The sequence below is a fragment of the Parasteatoda tepidariorum genome, chromosome 7 (assembly GCF_982258835.1).
Source record: "Parasteatoda tepidariorum strain Cologne lab strain chromosome 7, Ptep-v5.0, whole genome shotgun sequence".
Taxonomy (NCBI): Eukaryota; Metazoa; Arthropoda; class Arachnida; order Araneae; family Theridiidae; genus Parasteatoda; species Parasteatoda tepidariorum.
In genome coordinates, this window is record NC_141761.1 from 94,948,918 (window position 1) to 94,955,284 (window position 6,367).

The 6,367-nt window shown below is 31.2% G+C and overlaps 1 protein-coding gene across 1 annotated transcript in view; it reads right to left on the reverse strand.

Annotated features, from left to right (window-relative positions):
• Window positions 1-3,629, reverse strand: part of LOC107449740 (uncharacterized) — a 40,499-nt gene extending 36,870 nt beyond the window's left edge. The window contains exon 1 of the mRNA XM_016065370.4: window positions 3,497-3,629. The gene's annotated coding sequence lies outside the window, so the exon portion shown is untranslated. The remainder of the gene's footprint in view (window positions 1-3,496) is intronic.
• Window positions 3,630-6,367: the final 2,738 nt, after the last annotated feature.

The following is a 6,367-nucleotide window of genomic DNA, read 5'->3' on the forward strand; positions in this document are numbered from 1 at the left end:
GACGTATCTACGATCAACGATGGGACAAGATCGTCGAAGTGACCTAGCATTTTTAAGTGGGGAAAGAGAAAAATTTGAAATGATCAACTTTAATGATATTATTGATGTATTTGCTTCATCAAAAACGGAAAATTTATACATAGTAATTAGCTTTATTAATGTATTATAATCATATTATTAAATATCTGTATCTCCTTAGAGATAATAAATATTTACTTTTTTATTGTTTTAAAACTGCGTGTTTTTAAAATATTTCTTTATAAATATGTAAAATAAATAATAGGTATCTTTTGAACTAATTCTAGATGATCGTATACATTTCAAAAATCTAGTCTTGTTTTCTCAACTACATTTTTTGTCTCAATTTTAATGCCTAGCTTGAGCCTATGACTTTATTTATTTTACTTTATTTATTTATTACTTTGAGAGTATATTTTACTTATAATATTAGATGGTTTTCGTATGGGGGGGGGGGGCGCCAAAAAGGTATTGTGCCCCGGGCGCGAGTTAAGCTCGCTACGGCACTGTACTGAGCTATTTTTTTTTCTTTGAGTGCAACCTACTATTACTGCTCTTACTACGAGATTTCGTGCTTAGTTAAATGTTTGTAATATTATTATTTTTGCAATAAATGTTTTACGACAATAGTTTATCTTTTAAACAGCTTCATAGCCTAATCATTATAGAAGTTGTCTAATTGAGTAATCCCTGTCTTAGCAAATAGTCGCCGTCATATTGCAATGCACCAGGCTAATCGGAAAGGCCCCAGCATTTTCTACATAGCTTGAAACTTTTTAGGGTATTTAAAATTAGCTCACTTCACTTTAGGCTTATTAGAAAATGCATCATTCTTTTCTTAATTAGCGCGATTCATTTTAGATAGTTTACAATAAGCTCAGAAATTACTTATTTTATATTATCTTAAAGGTTTAATGCTATAAGTCAAAGCAAATTCAGTCTGAGTAATTCTTCTCATTATTTCCAAATTAGCCTAAAGGAATATTGGCTAAATGTAGTAAGCCTAAAAGTATCAGACACATTAGAAAATACTTGAGAATTTTTTTCCATTGGGGCATTGTAAAGTGGCAGCGGCGACATTTTTAAAGCTCTGAATTTTCCAACTAGTCTATGACATAGATAAGTGCGGGATTGACATGACCCCATCTTAGACATTTAAGTTATATTTTGAGCTTAGTTCACCAGAGTTAGGTATACAAACTTACAAAACAGATATTCAGATAGTACGAACGGAATACTTATAAAATACATACGGAGTACTCATTTTGAAATTATGACAAGTCACAAAAAGTGATTTTCAAAATTAATAATAAAAAATAAAAAACGGCACATTTTATAAATAAATAATAGTGAAACTTGAACTGCGTTTTTACTGCAAATTTAATTTTACAACTTCACGTAAATATTAATTTGCAGTTAAATTATAAAAACATGTTATAAAATCATGGTTTTGTTTTGAAATAATATTTCAAAAACCTCTCAATTAAGGAAATTTTGCTACCACTCATTTATTCTCATATTATTCCACAGGTTTGATCCCGTAGTGGACATGATTGTAAAGACACGGTTCCCAGTAGCACACCGAAGTCAAGCATTACTAGTTGCGGTCAATAAGCGGGTGGATGACCATTTTGATCAGCCTGCGTAGGGACCAAGGATGTGTGGCATCGGTCCTCGTTAAACTGTTCTACCGTAAAGTGCTCGACTTCACGCGTAGGTCGGCGGGCTATCAAAGCAGGGGAGTCATCCCCTCTGCAGGAGATCAAAATTGTGATGGTATGTCTTCGGATCATCCTCAGAGATGTTTCCCAGACCGTCGCCAATAGCCCATTGTGCAGCTTTAGTCTCACGTATATAAAGTACCCACCTATCTACCAAATGTTGGAGAAATTCATTTTAAAATACTTATAAAGCTAGGAAAGTTTTCATTAACGTTCACTTAAAATACCAATCTGAAAGTATTTACGTTTAGATACACTGGCTTTCTATCACCACCATTAATTTAGATTTTGAAAATCTTAAACCAAAAAGTTCACTTATTAGGAAGAAAAAACTAAACCGTTATCAAAATCTGTCGAATCGCAATTAAGGAAAACGGCATTAAAAGCATTAAATCGCTATATGAAACGTGAGGTGGTTAAGAAAAATAGTTTTTCCCTATCTGTTTTCACCAGCATTATCCTAAATACCGATCACTCGCAAAAGTACCGATAAGTGGCCCAAAAAAAGGCAATCTCAATAAAATTTAAAATTTTTTAATATAACGAAATATTAATATTCAACGCTTATAAGCAAAAAATGAAAAGATAAATTTAATTCAAAGATAAATATTAAAACTTAGAAAACTATTTCTTAAAATCTGTAATTTATGAATTATGAATTTATGTTTATGAATTCGCCTGCCCCAAATTTTTCTCTCTCCTTTTTTTCCGCTTTGAAATACAATTTTTAATAGGATAAGAACAAGAAAAGTAGTTAGTGGTAGTAGTTAGTAGGAGTTATATATAGGAAAAAGTAGTTAGTTATAACAACTTATTATTTCTTTTCATCATAACCACATTCTATTCTTCAAAAACCAATTATATTATTATTTTATTATGTTGCAAATACCACTTTACCAGACTTGATGCTATATTACAAAAAAAAACTTCTTTAGTCTTTTTTTTTAATGTTCTTTAATGGATATCAACTTATCCACATGGTTTAGGTTTTTCAAACACCTGTCATTTTATAGATACTGGCACGTTACAATTAATTATGACGTTAGTTATTATTTATCTAGATTCCCCAGTTTAAGACATACGTATAAAATTGAATAAGTAAAAAAACCGAAAAGGCGTTTGAGTGAAAAAATATTAGCCACCAGCTCCTAAATCACAGATAACACTGTCTTGCTCGGTTACAGCGTGTTAACTAATAAATTAGTATTAAAACTAAACACTCAAGTGGAAACTTCATCGGTTTTTTTCGTTCCTGTTCATTAAATTTATTGCTTATTCTTAAGTTTCATGAGAATAAAATAACTAGCATTTTTATATAAAACTGACTAATTGCAATTTAATAAATTTGATATCTGTCACTTTATTAGTTACAAAATATTGCACTCTTATTAAACTGTAAAAAACTAAATTTAGAACGAGACTTTAATATTAATTTATTTATTTGCAATTAATAGAACAAATAAAAATTTTAGATTGTTTGTTGAAAATTTGAAAAAAAATTGCACATGTTTCTTTCTTTTAAAAAAAAAAAAAAAAAAAAAAAAGCATATCGTTTGCATTCTGAACATTCATAGAATAAATTATTCTAAGAACTTTCATACATATCATGTACTCCAAATTCAAAAATATAAACAAATTTAAGGATAAAATACATACTTAAATTTGATTTTAAAATAATAAACAAAAATCTCGGAAAACTTTTCGTATAATTATTTTAAATTAATAAATTGTACTAAGAGAATATTTAAATGCATTACCTCGTCAAGACTATCGTTTGCAGTTGTCTGAAAAAACAGTAGAAATGCACGTTTTCCAAACAGAGAAGAACTCTAAGCTCCGCTGTCAGGTAGATGTATTTAACTGAGAAGCTGCTTTCCCACAATGCACCTCTCTCGTAACGACTTATTTAAGCTTCAGAACTTTTCTCGTTCCATTGTTCCTCGGACCACAAGCACATGCCTTCGCACTTATTTGTGTTCTGGACATTAATAGCCATGTACGCAAATTGCTTTTCGAACTCCCTTAATAGATTAAGAGGATAAAAGTGGCAAAAGAATCAAAAATCGCAAGGGAATTGTACTAAATCGGGGAAGAAGTTTTTAAATTACTCTTCTCGAAACTTTTCATGCGTGTATTAAATTACTTTTTGGTTTGTTTTAAGCAATAACAATTCAGTTAATGCACGTAGAAACTATTTACGAGCTTAGAAAAAAATGTGGTTAAATATACAATCGATATCTTCGTTCTATAACCGCGTGAGTCGTCGAAGTAACAAAGGATGTTACGTTTTTAAATAATTTACTAATGAGTCAGAAAGTAACATGCATGGATAGTGGCTGAGAAATTAACTTTTGTCTGTTATGTATTAAATGTTAATTGGATACTATTTTTATATGTCTTGCCTACACAAAGAGAACTAATTTGGTGATAGTAGAGCACGTAGGGCCAATTTAGAAAAGTTCTTACAAACTAATAAATTTTTTTAGGTTTCAATCGTTCGATTAACTATATTACACAATAGATTTTAACTAACAGCATAAGATTAAGATAATTTTATTGATTTGTCCGTTTTTACTTCTATTTTAAATATTTTTGATCGTTTTAATGAAGCACTGAATTTTTTATTTTCCGTTGTCAACGAACTGCAAAAAGAGCGCAAACTTTCATAAACATTTGTAAACTTTTATTTTTTTCGTTGAAGAGTTAGGACTCTGCAGGGAAAACATTCCAGGACTTAAAGACTAGAATTTTCCAATTAAAGAAAACAATAGCGCTTAAAGAGTAAATATGAAATGCATCAAAATCAATTTTATAATGGAGTTAATTTTTTTGTGTGCTTAATTTAATTATTTTATAGAAGAAGAAGAATGGAAACCATCCCTAAATTGTTTGAAATAGATTCTTTTAAATTTGTATCTGTAAAAATTTTTACTTATCTAGGATCAGAAATAAACTATCAAAATGACATTAATCCTGAAATCAGGAAAAGAATAGTCGCAGCCAATCGCTGATTCTATGGTTTAAGATCATTATTAAAATCTCACTTAATAAAAAGGAAGACGAAGATTTTACTTTATAAGATATTAATCAAGTCAGTTTTGACTTATGCTTCAGAGACATGGACTGCAACAAAAAGGGAAGAGAAGTTATTAGCAACCTTCGAAAGGAACGTCCTACGAACCATCTTTGGCGCTATCCTCGATAACAACAACTGGAGAAAAATATATAATTTTGAAATATATAAGATCTTAAATAGTGATGATATCATTAAATCTATTAAACTAAGTAGAATGAGATGGGCCGGGCATGTAGTGAGAATGAGCCCAGAACGAACAGCATTAAGAGTCTTTAATGCAACCCCCTCCAACAAAAGGCCATGAGGAAGGCCCAAAAAGAGATGGAAAGACTGTGTAGATGAGGATTTTACCATCCTAAAAGTAAAGAACTGGAAATCAATTGCTGGGAGAAGGGCAGAATAGGAAAAGCTTCTGAGGCTCACAATGAGCTGTCGTGCTAATGATAGAAGAAACTAGCTGCCTGCGGCTACCGGATGGTTCGCCTATACAAACTCACCGCTTCAAGGCACCACGATTGTTTTTGCAACCTTCGACAGCATTTCGCAAAATCCTCGGCATTAGTTTTTTTTAAAGAAATAGGAGGGTTCGAATTTTTTTCAAATTTGCCTGATGTGGCCAATAGGTCCGTCCAAACACAGTCATTTCGAAGTTCCGCATAATTGACCACCTGCATACAGCGGCGTAGTTTTGGGGAACAAAACCCCCCTCCGAAATTACCAGATTAATAAAATAACTCCTTCTCAAAAGTTGTAATATTGTCTGACTCAAATGCTGCACTTCAAGCAATTAATGCTCCCACCCTTACGAAAATTTAAGGTTGATTTGAGGTATTAAGGTTGATTTGAGGTATATTTAAGGTTGCTGTAATTAAAGTGTACGAGGTTGTTTTATATATACTTCAGCTTATTTTGAGGTTGTTTAAAATCAACTTCAAATCAACCAGGCTGATGAGGTGATTTTCAAGGTATACCAGGTTGATTTTCTGACACTTGTGACAAAAGAGGTATTTTGGAGGTATAAAATTTTTTACCTTATTTGAACTAAAGAGAGTGAGGTATTTATTGAGGTATATGAAGTCATTTTATTTATACCTAAGCTTATTTTGAGGCTGTTTTAAATTCACTTCAAATCAACCAGACTGATAAGGTGATTTTTAAGGTATACGAGGTTGTTTTTCTTACACTTGTATCAAAAGAGGTATTTTATGAGGTATAAAAAAATATACCTTTTTTCTTCTGAAGAGAGTGAGGTATTCACGAGGTATAAAAAAATATACCTTATTTGAACTAAAGAAAGTGAGGTATTTATTGAGGTATATGAAGTCATTTTATTTATACCTAAGCTTATTTTGAGGCTGTTTTAAATTCACTTCAAATCAACCAGACTGATAAGGTGATTTTTAAGGTATACGAGGTAGTTTTTCTTACGCTTGCATCAAAAGAGGTATTTTATGAGGTATAAAAAAATCAACCTTATTTCAACTAAAGAGAGTGAAGTATTTATTGAGATGTATGAAGTCATTTTATTTATACCTAAGCTTGTTTTAAGGTT